This window comes from Nicotiana sylvestris, chromosome 12 (genome assembly GCF_000393655.2).
Source record: "Nicotiana sylvestris chromosome 12, ASM39365v2, whole genome shotgun sequence".
Lineage (NCBI taxonomy): Eukaryota > Viridiplantae > Streptophyta > Magnoliopsida > Solanales > Solanaceae > Nicotiana > Nicotiana sylvestris.
In genome coordinates, this window is record NC_091068.1 from 15,909,030 (window position 1) to 15,928,742 (window position 19,713).

Consider the following 19,713-nt stretch of genomic DNA (forward strand, 5'->3'; position numbering starts at 1 on the left):
TTTAGACAAATAACAAGATCGACGAAGAAACAATTATGAACTTAAACTTGAACTTAACAATATTAACAATTTTTAAAAATACATAAAACACATGAAACAAATTGAAGAACAATTGATTAAACTTCAATTTGTATCTAACTAGCATTAAACTAACAACATTTACCTAAACCATAAATAAGAACAATGAAACAAACTGAAAAATTCACAAAAATAATGAACGAAACAAACATTTAACGATTTCGAATCCGAAAAATATCAAACAAAACAAAACAAAAAAATTACGGATAATAAATGAGATTCAAAAACCAACTAACCGGAAATGAAACGACGAACTCGATTGCAAACAAATTTGTCCGGGCCTCGACTCAACGAAAGACCTTCGAACTTTGACGAAACGAAGAGGAAAGGAGCAACAGCAGAAGCTACTGCCACGACGAGCAGCAGCTACTGCCGCGACGAGCAGCAGCAGCAGTTCGTCGAGGACGACGGGGAGAAGAAGCACCGGCAGAAACAACGTGAAACAGTAGCAGCGGGGAGCAGAAACGGGCAGCAGTGGCGCAACAATGAAAGCATCAATAACGGCTTGTTTGGACGACGCAGCAGTAGGGGAAGCCATGGACGACGCAACATCAAGGTGACGATGAAGCTCGTTCATGGCTGGACATAACAGAAGGAGCAGAAACGGGCAGCAGTGCGCACAACGAAGGTTTGACGAAGAAGATGAAGCAACGGAGAAACCATGGACGACGTCGACGGAGAAGATGAAGACGTGAAGATGGAGGGGAAGCCATGGTTGGGGTGTAAGGGGGCATCCATGGCTGGAAGCTTGTGTTATCTTTGGGGAAGCTGAAGAAAAGAAGAAGAAGAATGAAGGGGGGGGATGGTTTAGGTATTTTTTTAGGTTTTTTTTTTTTTTTGTGTTGTTTGTAAGATAATAGGGGTGTTGGGTTATGGACTGGGTCGACCCAGTTCAAAACGGACTGGGTCATAGGGAAGGTTGGGCCATTTTTTGGGCCTGTGGCTTGAAATCGAAGAAGAGGCCCAATTCCGACTTTCTTTATATTTTTTGCTCTCTTTTCTTCTTTTATTTTTTTTAAAACTAAATTATAAAAAATACTTAAACTATTATTAAGAATTAAATTAAGTTATAAAAGTGCAAATTAACTCCAAATAACAATTAACGCACAATTAAGTAATAATTAAGCATAAAATCGTATATTTGGACATTAAATGCTAAAAATGCAAACGATGCCTATTTTTGTAATTTTTTTTTGTAAAACAAACTTAGTTACTAACAATTGTATAATTAAATCCTACATGCGAAATGCGACATATTTTGTATTTTTAATAATTTAACAAATAAACATGCATAGACAAACATACAAATAGTTACACAAAATATCACAAAATATCACAAAAATTGCACATCAAGAAAAAATATTTTATTTTTGAATTTTTTGGGAGTAATTCTCATATTGGGCAAAAATCACGTGCTTACAGCTGCCCCTTTTTGCCCGAAGACACGAAGGGTTTTTGTGCAAAGATAAAGCGAGCGATTTTTTCCCATCCGAGTACTCCGTGTGAAGCATTTTTTGAAAATGATTAACCGAACCTTTGCTTCAAAGGTTTCCTACATATCCTGGGCTAAACAGGAATCAGGTCTATGTAGTTCGGGAAATTTTGATAGCGGGGACTACCATGGGATTGCAATGCTTGTTGTTACTGCTGTTGCTGTTGCTACTTTACTGACCTCCTTATTACAACCAAAGGAAACTGCAACTGAACTAACTACTTATGCCTGTCAACCGCTAGTTACAAGATTCCTATCTATAATTCTTCTGCAACTTGATCTTGGGTCTTAGCTGATTCTGCTTGTAGACTTCGATCCAAATCTTGATGCTTGCAAGTTGTAGGCGCTTGTTTATTTCTGCAGTATTGAATGAAACAGGATTGGCGGAGCTCGGGAATTTGATCCAATTTTTTGAGTGACCTGCCCTTTGTTTGTTCCAATATATGGGAACATCTCTTTTTTTTTTCTTTGTTCTTTTCTTCTTTTCTTTATTCTGGATTGAGACTCATCCCGTAGGTCATCTCGATCCATGCACCTCAGGGTCAGACCTGCTGAGACAACAAAACAAACGAACAAAATTTTCTTCCCCAGTTTCACTAGGAAAATTTCGTGAGTTAATTGTCATGAAGATTTACAGCACTGATGAGGGGATTGGAAAAAACCCTAGTCTACAAAGCGCAACCCAGGGATTGGAGCCCTAATGTTGCAAAAGGTAAAAATGCACAACTTAGGGATTGGAGCCCTAATGTCGGCTAAAGGAAGGTTGCTCAACTCAGGGATTGGAGCCCTAATGTCGGCTAACAGAAAAAATGCTCAGTTCAGGGATTGGAGCCCTAATGCTGGCTAAATAAAAAAACGCTCAGTTCAGGGATTTGAGCCCTAATGCTGGCTAAATAGAAACTTGATCAACTTAGGGATCGTAGCCCTAAATTGGGAGGATTGCCAGGTTATGCTGGAAAGGGTTCACGGGTTATGCCGGGAAGATTCATCGGGTTATGCCGGGAAGATTCATCGGGTTATGCCGGAAAAAGTCCATGGGTTATGCCGGGAAGATTCATCGGTTTATGCCGGGGAAGTCATCGGGTTATGCCGGGAAAAGGGATAGAGTCATCGGGTTATGCCGAAAAGAGAAAGAGGTCCCTAGGTTATGCCAGGGAGGTCCACGGGTTATGCCGGGGAAGTCATCGGGTTATGCCGGAAAAGGAAAAGAGTCCTCGGGTTATGCCGGGAAAGTCATCGGGTTATACCGGAAAAGGAAAAGAGTCCTCGGGTTATGCCGGGGAAGTCATCGGGTTATGCCGAGAAAGGGAAACAGGTCCCTGGGTATGTCAGGGAGGTCCACGGGTTATGCCGGGAAAGGGAAAGAGGTCCCTGGGTTATGCCAGGGAGGTCCACGGGTTATGCCGGGGAAGTCATCGGGTTATGCCGGAAAGGGAAAGAGGTCCATGGGTTATGCCAGGGAGGTCCACGGGTTATGCCGGGAAAAGGGAAAGAGGTCCCTAGATTATGCCAGGGAGGTCCACGGGTTATGCTGGGGAAGTCATCGGGTTATGCCGGAAAGGGAAAGAGGTCCCTGGGTTATGCCAGGGAGGTCTACGGGTTATGCCGGGAAAAGGGAAAGAGGTCCCTGGGTTATGCCAGGGAGGTCCACGGGTTATGCCGGGGAAGTCATCGGGTTATGCCGGAAAGGGAAAGAGGTCTCTGGGTTATGCCAGGGAGGTCCACGGGTTATGCCGGGGAAGTCATCGGGTTATGCCGGGAAAGGGAAAGAGGTCCCTGGGTATGTCAGGGAGGTCCACGGGTTATGCCGGGAAAGGGAAAGAGGTCCCTGGGTTATGCCAGGGAAAAGGGATAGAGTCATCGGGTTATGCCGGAAAGGGAAAGAGGTCCCTGGGTTATGCCAGGGAAATCATCGGTTTAGAAAAAAAATGCAGGAAAGAATAGGGAGGAGACTTCCATTTTGGGTTGATTATTATAGCATAGCTATTTCTAACCCTTGCGTATTTCCTTTTGGCTGCACCTGCCTCTCGCAGGGTTGTACCTGCTTCCTGCTTAGTTCGTTTTGTATCGCAACTACTTCAACTTCAAACAAAGGGAAATTGTTAGTTTGAAATTGTGGTCGGTTTTGTGGCCTTCATTATATTTCTTGGTCCCAGCCTCATTTTTGTTGAGAAACTTCGCCATTGATTGGCTTAAAAAACGACCCCTTTTCAAACTGATAAGACTCAGATTTCAGGATTTCATGATGATTCGCCCGTGTAAAGCTTTGGTTCTTCCATCTCACTCTGCTTGGGGATTTGGAGGTAATCAAACGTCATGATCAGTCGGGATTGGACTGGCGCATCACCGAGGCTGGGTATTTTCTTGACTCTTGCCAGGCGGGGCCCTGTGAAACCGGTCCTGCCACCTTTTCTTTCTAGCATGTTTTGGGGCTTAGGGTTAAAACGAAAAAGAATCCAAAGAAAGGTAAATAAAGAGCGAGGAAATGAATTTGAAAGAGAAACGTCCTTTTCGGGAAAAAGAAAGACTTATCTGAGGTGCATGCTGGCTATAAATTGACATGACCTGCTTTTTGGACTGGATGCCTGATTCTCACGAACATACATTTTCTCACGAACCAAAACGGATCTATGTTTCCAAACTAGGGAAGCTTGCCAGAACCTTCTGTGGTGAAATCCTCTTTTCGGCCGACAGCGCCCTTTGCGAGTTTTCGCTAGCTGACCTCTCTCATTTCTCTTCTTACCGTCGCCTTATAGTGCTCGTCATGAGTTTTCACTAACAAGACTCTCTCATTTTGATTTTCTCTGCTTGCCATCGCCTTATGGTGCCCGTAGGTTTTCACCAATAAGACTCTCTCATTTTATTTCTCTCATCCTGATTGCGTCGGATCCGAGCAACTGCGTCCTTTGATTTTGAAGAAACTTTTGCCGATTGATCGGAAGGACTTGCAACAGGTTTGGGGTCAAAAGAACTTGTATCGAATTACAACTTTGGAACCGTCCAGGCGGGATTATCGCCGAATTATTATAATGTCCGCTCCAGTTTAACTTTTTTGGGAGAATTAGATTTTGGTTTTGGTGTGACTGAACCCCATAGAGAGGTTGCCTACGTATCCTTTCGGAATCAAGTCAAACGTAGTTCAGGAAATTTTGGTTTTTTTTTTAGATTCGCACTTCCGGGTTCCAAAGAGGGTAATGAAAGAAAGGTAAATGGCTCAAAGGGTTAGCAAAGGATTTGAGTGTTTGGGTAGCGGGAATGAAAGCCTTCGTCCTCTCAAATGTGCAAAAATATCGTCAGAGCAAGTTCAGACATAGTATCTTTTTACTGCATCTGCATTCACAGTTGTGTCGGGATCTTTTCCTTCAATATCACCTAGATATAATGCTCCTCTGGGCAATATCTTCCTGATGATGTATGGACCTTTCCAATTAGGAGCAAATTTTCCTTTCGCTTCCTGGTGATGTGGAAGAACGCGCCTTAACACCAGTTGACCTACTTCAAAATTCCTGGGTCGCACTTTCTTGTTGTAAGCATGAGCCATTCTCTGTTGGTATAACTGCCCGTGACAGACCGCAGCCATTCGCTTTTCATCGATCGTCATTAACTGTTCCAAACGGGTTTTGACCCACTCACTGTCTTCAATTTCAGCTTCAACAATGATCCGGAGAGAAGGGATTTCTACCTCTACCGGTATTACAGCCTCGGTCCCGTAAACCAACAAGTATGGGGTTGCCCCTACTGAGGTGCATACTGTAGTGCGATATCCCAGCAGGGCGAAAGGTAACTGCTCATGCCATTGTCTGGAACTCTGGGTTGTCTTCCTCAAAATCTTTTTGATGTTTTTGTTCGCTGCTTCAACAGCGCCGTTGGCCTTGGGCCGATAAGGAGTGGAATTCCTATGCGTTATTTTGAATTGTTCACACACATCCTCCATCAAATGACTATTCAGGTTTGCTGCATTATCTTTGATTATAGTTGCAGGAATATCGAAACGACAGATAAGATTTGAATGTATGAAATCCACCACGGCTTTCTTAGTGACTGATTTGAGAGTGACAGCCTCGACCCATTTTGTGAAGTAGTCGATAGCGACCAATATGAATCTGTGTCCATTTGAAGCTTTGGGCTCAATCGGACCAATGACATCCATACCCCAGGCAACAAATGACCAAGGTGCAGACATGGGATGCAGTTCTGTGGGAGGTGCGTGAATCAGATCTCCATGCACCTGACACTGATGACACTTTCGAACGAAGCTGAAACAGTCCTTTTCCATGGTCATCCAGTAATATCCGGCCCGCAATATTTTCTTTGCCAAAACGTACCCGTTCATATGAGGTCCACACACCCCTGCGTGTACTTCATGCATGATCCTGCCTGCTTCTTCGACATCAACACATCTTAATAAGTTGAAATCAGGGGTTCTTTTATACAATATCTCACCGCTCAAAAAGAATCCACTTGCCTGCCGCCTAATAGTTCTCTTCTGATCTCCAGTAGCATGTTCAGGGTATTCTTGTGTTTTCAAGAACCTCTTAACATCCTGGTACCATGGCTGGATACTTGGTCCTGCCTCGATGGCGTTGCAGTAACCATGTCTTTCCCTGATTTGGATTTCCAAGGGATCGATGTGGGTATTGCCTGGATAAGGTAACATTGAAGCTAAAGTGGCAAGTGCATCGGCTAATTCGTTGTGACATCGCGGGATATACCTAAACTCTACTGATCTGAACCGCTTGCTGAGATCCTCTACGTGCTGCCGGTAAGGAATAAGCTTGCTATCTCGAGTCTCCCATTCACCCTGGGCTTTCCGGATAATCAAATCAGAATCCCCCATAATCAACAAATCCCCAACATCTTGATCAATAGCCATATTCATGCCCATGATGTAGGTTTCATATTCAGCTGTATTGTTCGTGCAAAAGAAACGAAGCCTAGCTGTAGCCGGATAATGTTGACCAACAGGTGAGATCAAGATTGCCCCTATTCCTACACCTTTGGCATTTACGGCCCCATCAAAGAACATCTTCCAAACGTGAGCGTTTTCCGAGACTACTTCTATGGTATTTATTTCTTCATCTGGAAAATAAGTACTCAATGGCTGGTATTCTTCATCAACCGTATTTTCGGCCAAATGATCTGCTAATGCATGGGCTTTCATTGCCGTACGGGTGACATAGACTATGTCAAATTCAGTAAGCAAGATTTTCCACTTGGCCAGTCTTCCAGTAGGCATTGGTTTCTGAAATATATACTTCAAAGGATCCAGCCTGCTTATGAGGTAAGTAGTGTGAGTTTGAAGATAATGTCTCAATTTTTGAGCAACCCACGTTAAAGCACAACACGTTCTTTCCAGCAGAGTGTACTTGGCCTCGTAGCTGGTGAATTTCTTGCTCAAGTAGTAGATCGCCTGCTCCTTCTTTCCGGTTATGTCATGTTGCCCGAGGACGCAACCGAAGGAATTTTCCAAGACTGTCAGATACAAGAACAGAGGTCTCTCTGGCTCTGGCGGGACCAAAACTGGGGGATTTAAAAGATATTCTTTGATCTTGTCAAAGGCTTCTTGACATTCAGCCGTCCATTTGATCACTGCATCTTTCCTTAATAGCTTAAATATGGTCTCACACGTGCTAGTCAGCTGGGCAATGAATCGACTGATATAGTTTAACCTGCCCAACAGACTCATCACGTCTTTATTCGTTCTTGGGGGAGGTAGATCTCTGATAGATTTTATCTTTGTTGGATCTAACTCTATACCTCTCCTGCTTACTATGAAACCCAAAAGCTTGCCTGATGGGACTCCGAAGGCGCATTTGGCCGGGTTCAGCTTCAAGTCGTACTTTCTCAGTCTCTCGAAGAATTTCCTCAAGTATTGGATATGATTGTCTCGAGTCCTGGACTTTATTATCACGTCATCCACATACACCTCTATTTCTTGATGCATCATGTCATGAAAAATGGCAGTCATGGCTCTCATGTAAGTTGACCCAGCATTCTTCAGACCGAATGGCATAACCCGGTAACAGTAAGTGCCCCATGTTGTAGTGAAGGCAGTCTTCTCAGCGTCTTTTTCATCCATCAATACCTGATGATATCCAGCGTAACAATCTACGAAAGACTGGATCTCATGTTTGGCGCAATTATCAACAAGGATGTGGATGTTAGGCAATGGGAAATTGTCTTTGGGACTCGCTCTGTTCAAATCTCGATAATCCACACAGACCTGAGTCTTCCCATCTTTTTTCGGCACTAGAACTACATTCGCTAACCACGTGGTGTACTGGATTACCCGAATTACTCCCGTTTTCAGCTGCTTGGTGATTTCTTCTTTAATCTTGTCACTGACATCAGTTTTGAACTTTCTTTGCTTTTGTTGAACTGGAGGACAATCAGGGTGAATTGGCAATTTATGCACCACTAGATCAACGCTTAATCCTGGCATGTCATCGTATGACCAAGCAAACACATCTTTAAATTCAAAAAGGAGTTGAACTATCGCGTCTCGCGTTCTCTCGTCCGTGTGAATGCTTATTTTGGTCTCTCGAATTTCCTCAGGAGTTCCCAAATTAACTAGCTCGGTGTCATTCAGATTCGGCTTAGGTTTGTTCTCAAAGTGTTCCAATTCTCGATTTATTTCCTCAAAAGCCTCTTCTTCGTCGTATTCCATTTCTTGGTTCATTATTTCGCAGTTAGACTACATGTTTGGATCCGGGCATGAAGTCCGCAAGCATGTCATGTTATTTAAAGCCGCATTATTAGAACTGAAAGAAATAAAACAGAAAAAATAAAAAAAAATTAGAGAAGGTCTCATCCTGAACCATATGGGTTTCGTACAGTATTTGCCTCATAACCCCACAGATTTCTTCAATTTCCTCGGTCGTGAAGGTCTCATCCTCTCTTTCTTCATTGTACTTGGGTCTGACGAATGTTCTGTAAAGATGGGGAATTGGCTGAGATAATACCCAACCATTGCTCTTCCGTTGGTTTGCCCACATTACGTCAGCTTCTTCGGCGTAAAAACCAACACCGAAGAACTTTTCGGCAGCAGGTAAGGTGATAGGTTCAGTGATACCTTGCAATGATGCCCTGAGTCCCTTTCCCAGTTTATAACCATGCCTGATCATTTCCTTGGAAACCATAACTGATGCTTTTGAGAGAAAAGGTTGAGGGTAGGGGATTCCTTCTTCGCATTGGTCTGCGACCACAACCTCGAAAACTTGATAGACTATGTGTTCACTACCTTTCTTAGCTTCGAGGCATGGAACCGACGAGTCTCGATAAATTGAATGCTCATCCTCTCCGTGGACTATAATATCTTGATTTTCATGTACAAATTTTACCATCTGGTGGAGAGTAGAAGGTATGGCTTCCGTCCCATGAATCCAGGGCCTTCCTAGAAGGAAATTGTAAGAAGTATTCATATCTAGGACCTGAAAGGTCACCTCAAAATCCACAGGTCCAATAGTCAAAATCAAATCTATCTCGCCTAGGGTGTCCCTTTTGATGCCGTCAAAGGCACGAACACATACGTTGTTGGGCCTGATTCTCCCTGTCTCGATCTTCATTCTTTGCAGAGTCGAAAGGGGACAGATATCTACTCCGGACCCGCCATCCAGCATGACCCTCTTCGCATAGTACCCTTCACATTTAACTGTTAGGTGGAGGGCCTTGTTGTGAGCGGCCCCTTCCGGGGGCAGATCATTTTTGCTGAAGGAAATCTGATTGATCATGAAGAATCTTTCTGCCATCCTCTCTAGCTGTTCCACGGTAGTTTCAATTGGGACGTAAGCTTCGTTGAGGGTCTTGATCAACACTTTCTGATGCTCAGTTGAATTCATCAATAGAGACCACAACGAGACCTGAGCGGGAGAGTTTCGGAGTTGATCAATTATCTCGTAGTCCGCAGTTTTCATTTTCCTGAAAAACTCTTCCGCTTCCTCGGCGCTAACCGGTTTCTTGAGTGGGAAACGCTTCTTTGTAGAATCGTTCAACTCCTCCAGGTTGAGGTATTTCCCAGTTGGGTTAGTTTCATTCACTTCTCCCAGGATTTCTTTTCCTTTGTAGGTTACTACCGCCTTGTTATAATTCCATGGAACGGTAGTAGGATCTGTCATGGGCCTCTGCGGCGCGCGTCCAATAATCACGGGCTCATTCAGCCTTGGTGAAATTATTGGCCCCCGTTCTGCATAGGTCCCTTTGGGCACATACATTTTAGATCCTTTGTTCAGCTCAAACCTTCTTGGAGGGCTCAATGTCACTTGTCCTTTCTTCGAACCTCGGGGGACATAAAGGACGACATCTTTCGAGGGTACTACCTCAGTTTTTGTTTCCACTGCTTTTTCTGTGTTTTGAGGGGGGTTTTTTACTCTTCTTGTCCACCTTTTCTTGCTTTGCATACATCTTGGGCTCTTTCTCAATGTCGGCGATTGCAATGATGGCTTTCAAGACAGGATCAAACTCTTTATCTTCGCAGATCATCCCAATAATCGGTCCATTGTTGTGAGCCGGTAACGGATTGTTGGTCACATTAGGAATGTCTTCGTCCTTTAACACTATCCGCTTTTGTTCTATGAGGTTTTCAACAACCCTTTTCAAAGTCCAACAGCTCTCAGTGTCATGTCCTTCCACTCCAGAATGATAGGCACATCGAGCACCAGGTTGGTAAGAGGGTGACTCTGGGTTTTGCCTATTTGGGGGTACGGGTTGTAACAAACCCATTTGGACCAATTTAGGGAAAAGGTTGGAATATGATTCACCAATAGGCGTGAAGTCCATTGGTGACTCTCGAGTGCGGGCGTTGTAGGGGAGATTATTTTGTGGAGGTCGGGGATTAAACTGAGCTTGGTGAGGAGGTTGATTTCTTGGAAATTGAGCTCGTTTTTGGTGAAATTGTTGTTGTGGCCTAATATATAGTTGTGCATTCATTACTGTGTAGGGCTGAAGGTTCATAGCATAGGCCGCATCTTGATGGGGGTAGTAGTGTTGCGGGGCTCTTTCAGAGAAATAAAATCTGGACGGATGAAGTTTTCTTACACTCGAAGTTGCCATTGTTGCTTCTTCCTTTTTCTTTCGGTTTGCTCCTCCTCCAGACCCGCCTTGGATTGCTTGGGAGGTGGCCCTTATAGCAGGTTGACTCAAGATTTGCCCTGTTTTTAACCCATTCTCCACCATTTCACCGATTTTGATGGCTTCAGCAAATGGCTTTCCCAATGCAGACATCATGTTTTGATAATAATCAGCCTCTTGGGCTTGAAGGAAAACACTAACCATTTCTGTTTCATCCATCGGAGGTTTGACTCTGGCCGCTTGTTTGCGCCATTTGACAGCATATTCTCGGAAGCTCTCCGAAGGCTTCTTCTTTAGATTTGACAATGAATTCCTGTCGGGGGCAATGTTGATGTTATATTGAAACTGCCTGACAAAATCCCTAGCCAAGTCGTCCCAAATGTGCCAACGAGATACTTCCTGATCCGTATACCATTCAGAAGCAATGCCGGTCAAAGTTTCTCCAAAGTAAGCCATAAGAAGTTCTTCTTTTCCGCCCGCTCCCCGCAACTGGTTGCAGTACCTTTTGAGGTGGGCTATGGGGTCCCCATGCCCGTCATATTTCTCAAACTTTGGGGTTTTGAAACCCAAGGGCAGATGTACGTGCGGGAACATGCACAGGTCAACGTAAGATACGCTTTTTTGCCCGCTCAGACCCTGTATATTTTTGAGAGTTTGCTTCATGCTTCTCATTTTTCTGGTCATTTCCTCTTGTTCAGGTGTTTTCTCGGCTTTCTCCTGTCCTGCGATAAACTCGTACCGAGATGGCTGAGGGTAAGCGTTGGTAGTGAACTGACTAGGTTCCAATGGAAGAGGTGGTGCTTGAAATGTGAAGGATGATGAATCGAAGTTAAGCCTGGGTAAAACAGGTTGTGCCGTGGATAAACAAGGTGGAGCAGTGAATATGTTTGAAACCGCTCCGACAGCTAACACCTGGGGGCGAGACTCAGAAGGTGTTCCAGTAAAGTAGGTTGAGATGGTAGGAAATCCCAGTGGGGTATTTGGATAACTTGTGGGGATGTTGGAGGTCCCACTTGCCCTAGGAAAAAGCTCAGGGAATCCAGGGATCGCACTTGGTGGCTCTTTTCCATTGGCCCAGGCGTCCCACATTTCCATCATGCGGAGACGCAGAATCCTATTTTCCTCGACAGTTGCTGACTCAGAAGTTGGGATGACTGAGATTGAACTTTCCTCCAAAATAGGAATCGTTGGCAGAGGAATTTCTGAAGACATTTCGACACTTCCCTTCGACCTTGTGAAATATGTATGAGCAATTCCTCTTGATTTAGCGACGGGTGGCTGAACGTTTCCTTTTGATCTCGTGAAGTACGTATGAGAGGCCAGATTACCACAAAACCAAACCACTTTTCTAGGAACCTGAACTTATCAGCAAACATGACGGTTAGTTTAAAACAAATAACAGACAGGTAATCTCACATTGGGGTGTGATGCACCTATACAGTCAGGGGAGTTTCTACATGCTTGCAACAAAGACATGTGTCATTCTGGCTTCTCCTTAGGCTTTTCTTTTATTTATCACCATTTTTCTTTCTTTGTTTTTTTTTATTATTATTATTTGCAGTTAAAAATGTGACCGGATCCGATGAGGATTGCCTACGTATCACGATGCCGCGTGAATCAGATCTTGCGTAGTTCGGGATAGAGGAGTGTAAAAGAAGCACACATTTTATTACTGAAGCAATCTATTACAACCAACATTTGAAAAAGGGGAAAATAAACAAACCTTGAAAATAAGTGCAGACTCAAACAAACTAATGCACCCTGATGCGAAAAGACGGACAGAAGATGCTAAGATGCAGACTCGACCTATGAATACATCAAGGTTTCGAGAATTGGTGCCCGCGGGGCATCGTTCGGCCTCGCCGCGGTCTTAGGTGTGAGATCCCTTTCAAGTTGTTCCAGCTCATGCATGGTTTGCTTGACATAAACCATCACTGCCGAGAGAACGGTAATGGTGGTCATGTTTTCACACCGTAGACATCTTCTGATGATGGCATGGGCAATGGTCCTGATCTTATCCCTGGTTTGCCTCTTCTCTTTGAGTAAGTGCTCTATTTGATCATTACGGGCTGTCATAACCCGAGAATCCTGGAGGCATTGATTTTGCCACTGCCGAATTTCTACTTCCATCTGGGCTAAAAGCTTGCGGCAATGTCTATTTTCAACTCCTAGGGTTCGGGTTTGCTCAAACGCTCTGTCCACCTTTTCCTTCAGATTGGCAATGGTTCGCTCGTGATCCCTTTCCAACTGCTGTAGGTGCCGGTTACGTTTTTCTGTCCTTCTTGCCCAGTGTGCCTCGAGCCCCGCTATGGTATTTTCTGACTCAGTTAGGCGCTCCCCAATATCCGTCCTTAGAGCTTTTATCAATCGTTCATCCGACCGGCTCCTTTGTTGGTTATCAGCATCTAACCTCATTTGTTTGATCCGGGCCTTGAGCATCTCGTTTTCCTGAGCCAACCTGTTCTTTTCTCCTAGATCGGTAGCAACTTGCACGTTGTGCTCATATTTTAGACCTTCCACTTGTTTCTTCAACTTGCTGATTTCGGTACGATAACCTCTTTCTTTTGCCAACCAATCCCACTGCTTTTGCGATGACTCGGCGAAATTCAGGATGTGGGGTCTTTTAGCCGGCCTTTCGTGTTCGAGTTCTCTTCTGTACCATGCAAGGTAACCTGGCGCCATTTCACTTTTGGCCCGATCCTGCACACAAGTATCTGCTTTCAAATATTGACATTCATTCCAGATCTGGCGGATTTTTGCTTCAGAAAATTGTCCGTCAGGGCTTATCTCAATTGTTTGAGCACTATGATCTTCCTTGTGTGGCACTATCTGATATCTTCCGAGTTGTCTCAAGACTCGGCAGGGCACGTAAGGTTGAATGCTCTTAAGTCCCATCAGTAGGAAATGAGTTCTAGTTGCTGGCATATACATGACCTCATCAACAAGCAACCATCCCAGTGTCCACTGTATTTGGCTGGCAGTAAGAGCTTGAAAGAATGAAGTCCAAGCCATAACTCCTTTGGGTAGACTGATCTCTTTGGTTCTCGTGTAAAACTCTTCTATGCAAGTCTTCTCCGAAGAACCATGGCTCAAAAGTTCGGAACGACGGCAGAGATGTTCAGTCATCCATATTTGTAGCAGCAAGTTACAACCTTCGAAGAAATTCCCCCGGCTTTGCAGGCTGTGAGAGCTCAAAAGATATCGGATACCACCATAGGCGCGAGAGTACTGTCATTTTGAGTGAGAAAAGTACTGAAGACCCCAGATATTTTCAGATCAATATTCCCATCTTTCCTCGGAAATACCAGAAGGCCCAAAAATGTTATCATGAAAGCCACCCGTCTGTGCTTATCCCACTTCTGACGACTACCTTTGCTGCATAGCTTGTTAATCGGATTGTTGAATCCTCCTACATGACCATACCTGTCGTATATGAAGCATGGATTACAAAAACCGGCGGCCAAATCTGGGTTGTGGACCGTCCTGGGTATTTTTAGTGAGTCTAGAAATCGATGCACCGTGACAGCTCTTGGGGCGACCAGGTATCTTTGCCTTAATGGAAGTTCAGCATTTCCGATGTACCCAGCCATTTCCTCCAGAGTTGGGGTGAGTTCAAAATCGGAGAAGTGGAAAACATTGTGCGCTGGGTCCCAGTAAGTGACCAAAGCTCTTATGATATCTCCCCGAGGCTGGATTTCCAGTAAACCCGTGAGACCTTTCAGATATTTCTTGACCTCATCTTGTCCTTCAAGACCTAGATCATTCCACCATAACCGTAACTTGACAGAGATTTTAGTCATTATCGAAAAGTGCTCATTTTGCATTGTGCTCATCCTGCACATTTATTAAGGTGATTATGCCAACGAAAAACTTTTATTAGACTCAAAAAAAAAACTATCTATTTTTTTTAAAAGATTTTGTTTTAAAAATAATGGACTCGGTTTTCAAATGCATCCTTTTAACACTTCGGGAACGAAGATTTTAAGGCTGCGAGGATCAACTGGTCAAAAATAAGAACGATGACCAAAGATGACTGTTTATGCAATGTCAGCCTTCCGTCGTCCCTTTCGGGAACATTCGACTATTTTTTTTTGACAATAAAAACGTCACTTGATTTTTTTTTTAATATTTTTTTAGAATGGTGACCCGACATTAGGAACATGGCCTTACAGAACCTCGAGGACGAGGATTCCAAAGCTGTCGGGCAAATTGGTCAAAGTTCAAAATGACCAAAAATGGCTGTTTGTGCAAAGTCAGCCTTCCGGCGTCCCTTTCGGAAATATTCGGCTATTCTTGACAAAACGACATCACCCTACTCATTTATGATGAAGTTAAAATTCTGACATTTTGGCTATTTCTGAAGAAAAAAAAAGGGAGGTTGGACCCGATGAGGGTTGCCTACGTATCTCACACCCTGTGAGAATCAAACCGGCGTAGTTCGGTCCGATCAGGCGTAGAGTAAAAATAAACTAAACCCCTTCTGACTACAATCTTTAAAGGAAAGAAGAAAAAGTATTTTTCTGGATTATTTTTTTTTTGTTCTTTTTTATTTTTTTTATTTTTTTTATTTTTAAGGAAATATTTATGAATTTTAAACTTCTTTTCACCTTTTTTTTTGAAATTTCGAAAATCTTTTAAAATGGAACAAAAAATATTTTTTTGAGTTTTGAATTTTCCCACTTTTTTTACTTTTAAATAAATACCCGTTTTCGGATTTTGAAAGTAATTAAGGGATTTTTTTTTATGTTTTTTTTAATATATAAATCAAACTAAAAGACAAATTTTGTTTTCGTTTTGTTTTCTTTATTTTTTTAAGAAAATTCTGGTGAGGTTTTGACACTACTTGGACATTGGTTTTATCTTTTCCAAAATAAGTAATTATCTCCCTACGCTGCTATTTTATTTTATTTTTTTGAAATTTTTTTTAGAAACCGGTCAGCACGCGGATCTGAAGCAAATAAATGCGCCAACAAACGGGATGCAGCAGGATGGTCTTTTCATTTTAGGTTGCCTGTCCTAGACGGACCCAACCCCTGTGTTGAGTCCCCTACGTCAAATGCAATATGATGCAAATAAGCGTTCCTACTAGGGATCCGGCATGAGGTTTCGTTATACTAGGTTTATAACCTGGGTATATGTTCTAGACTGTGTACCCGAGCGGACAACTCGAGTCGAGGAGGGGGCTACGTACCGGGGACCCGCGAGATCGTCCGGCTTTGTAACTTGTCCGGCCTCTTTCTTATTTCAGGTATTGACACTAACAGAATAGGGAGTCTCGACCAGCGAGCTTCTCCCCGGAGGTAAGAAGAGAAGGGTTTCGGCACAGTTTATATACAGTTCAGATAATATCAAAGCGGTAAAAGACAACATTTAGCACGTTATGCCAAAACATGTAATAAAGATCAGATAATAAAGCCAAATATAACAATTATTCTAAGCTCGAATTCTTGAACCCTGAACTAGTGGTTCTGGGTTCGGTTCCCCAGCGGAGTCGCCAGAGCTGTCACACCTCCTTTTGTGCGCCCGCCCGAAGGGTAAGAGCGCGAGGGAGTTTTTCCAATTTAATTGACAATATTCGAAATGGGATTATTTATTTAATTCAGAGTCGCCACTTGGGAAAGGTTTGGCTTTTGGTGTCCCAAGTCACCAGTTTGTCTTGAATCCCAAATCGAGGAAAATATTTGACTTTCCAAATGAAGTCTGCGAACCAGAAATTCTAAGTAAGGAATTCTGTTGACCCGAGGGAAGGTGTTAGGCACCCTCGAATCCCGTGGTTCTAGCACGGTCGCTTAAATTGTTATAATGGCTAAATATCTGATTTAATACATGTTATTACTTATGTACTTTCATTAAGTTTAAACCGCTTTTATTATTATTTATTTTATGGAATTGCAACGTCGTAAAAATGCATTTCGAACCATGTCACAATCAATGCGCCCATGGTTGTTAATACATTCCGACTCCGTTGAGATTTGGATTTGGGTCACATAAATGCGCACCCGAATTTAAGAAGGTAAGATTATTAAAATGCACGCCTGAAGCAATTATCGTATTATTATTTCTGGGTAAGGCCGTGGAATTTTGCTAAACGGCTCATCCCGAAGTCTAAGTAATTTTAATTAAACATTTATCGAGGGCCCCGCAATTTGTGCGTTTTATTTGGCGAGGCTCATCTCATTTATTTTTATCAGGATAATCCTAAAGTGCCTACATTTTCTATTAAAATTGTCTCTACAAAATGAAAGAGAAAAGGTCTTAATTTATTTACATGCTTGAGTTGTTATAGTTGAGTTTCGAATATGATTCGTAAATTCTAAAAATGATACAAGCAAGGCAGTCCGTTGCCAATACGGGCCCAGGCCCAACGTATATGGCATTAAACTAAACCTGGGCTTCACGTATTACTACCTAGTTACATTATACTAGGCATGTTCTAAGTTTGTCAAATTAAAAAAAAACTTAGCAATCTAATTTTAATCCTAAATCAATTACATGCTGGAATTAACCAATATTATTTAACTAAACAATATTCTTACAAGTTCCGAAATGGTCTATTCGTCTGATTTTTAACTTAGACGGAGTTACTACACCATTTATTTATTTTTAAGCAATATATATAGATAGTTCAATCGTTAAGCTATCGTCGGATGTTCCACTATATATACATTAAGTAGCTACACGATTTCGATTTTTGTAAGCTAAATAATTTATATATACAAATAAAATTCAGAATATAATTCAAAATAAATTTAGAACTTCAATTCTTCATTTTTCGTATTCATGCTTCCTGTTTCAGTTTACAATAATCAGCGTGTCAGTTGTGTACCTGATATTGGAAGCAAAAGAAAAGTGAGAGATCAACAGAAATTCAGTAGCATATAACAACAGCAACCCCAGCAACTAGTAACAACCAGCGACGAGAAACTTAGTGACAGATTTTAAAATCAAGACAAAATCCAGAAACAACAACAACAACCAACGGACAGAAACAAAGGGAATCTTTTCAGATTTTTGAAAGACTAATTAGTGTTTAACCCTTAATTTCTCAATCCGTATATCAGAATATTTGGATTGTATATCAGGTGTATATTCTTCTTCTTTTGAATTTCCAGAATGTTTTTCTTTTTATTTTTCTAAAGTCTTAGTATTTATTTTTTTCGGAATTCTCTCTTAAAATTTTTCTTCCTCCTTAAATCTGATTCAAGACTTCTATATATATCCAATCCCATAAATCTTTTAATCAATTAAAATCAACCCATTTTCTCCTACCAAACCCATTATCTTCCCACTCATCCCTATTACATTAAATAAGTATATCAACACCACCCTATTATCTTTTGTCCCCCATGCTTCACTAAGCAAATACAAGATTCCTCCCCAATAAATTTTGTCTTGTCCCCCCTTTATATTAAACAATTATATCACAACCCATCCCATTACAATTTGTCCCCCATGCTTCACATAAAAATTACAAAAATGTACAATTCCTAAACTACCCCTCCGACCTTATTGCAATTACTAAACTACCCCTGAACGTATTGCAAATTACCAAACTACCCCATCAGCTATAACAAATCAATTAATCAAACTCAACCAAAATATAGCCAATATGACCAATTTCTACACGAATTCAAACAACAAATCTCATGAACATGAATTCTTCAACATTCAACAATAAATCACATGAACATGATTTCAACAACAAATCATATGAACACAAATTGAACAACAAAGAACAACTAAAATTTGATTGAACAATATTTTTAGCAACAACAAACCTATTTTCGGATTCAACAACAACAACAATCAAACAAATATATTTAGATTTCTAAATTCAATAATATTGAACTTAAAATTAACTCTAACAACATTACAACCAACAATTCCTATATTAAACTTTATGAGACAAATTCAAGAAATAATCACAAATGGTAAACAAGAAATCAAGCTATATAAATTTCGGATTCAAAAACAATCAAACAAAGTATGAACATGAATTAAATCTATTTTAAACAACAAACATGATGGATTCAAACGATTAAACTAACATATTTCCCTAACAACTAAATTCTTTTTAGACAAATAACAAGATCGACGAAGAAACAATTATGAACTTAAACTTGAACTTAACAATATTAACAATTTCTAAAAATACATAAAACACATGAAACAAATTGAAGAACAATTGATTTAAACTTCAATTTGTATCTAACTAACATTAAACTAACAACATTTACCTAAACCATAAATAAGAACAATGAAACAAACATGAAACAAACTGAAAAATTCACAAAAATAATGAACGAAACAAACATTTAACGATTTCGAATCCGAAAAATATCAAACAAAACAAAACAAAAAAATTACGGATAATAAATGAGATTCAAAAACCAACTAACCGGAAATGAAACGACGAACTCGATTGCAAACAAATTTGTCCGGGCCTCGACTCAACGAAAGACCTTCGAACTTTGACGAAACGAAGAGGAAAGGAGCAACAACAGAAGCTACTGCCGCGACGAGCAGCAGCAGCAGTAGTTCGTCGAGGACGACGGGGAGAAGAAGCACTGGCAGAAATAACGTGAAACAGTAGCAGCGGGGAGCAGAAACGGGCAGCAGTGGCGCAGCAATGAAAGCATCAATAGCGGCTTGTTTGGACGAAGCAACAGTAGGGGAAGCCATGGACGACGCAGCATCAAGGTGACGATGAAGCTCGTCCATGGCTGGACATAACAGAAGGAGCAGAAACGGGCAGCAGTGCGCACAACGGAGGTTTGACGAAGAAGATGAAGCAACGGAGAAACCATGGACGACGTCGACGGAGAAGATGAAGACGTGAAGATGGAGGGGAAGCCATGGTTGGGGTGTAAGGGGGCAGCCATGGCTGGAAGCTTGTGTTATCTTTGGGGAAGATGAAGAAAAGAAGAAGAAGAAGAATGATAGGGGGGGCGGATGGTTTAGGTATTTTTTTAGGGGTTTTTTTTTGTGTTGTTTGTAAGATAATAGGGGTGTTGGGTTATGGACTGGGTCGACCCAGTTTGAAACGGACTGGGTCATAGGGAAGGTTGGGCCATTTT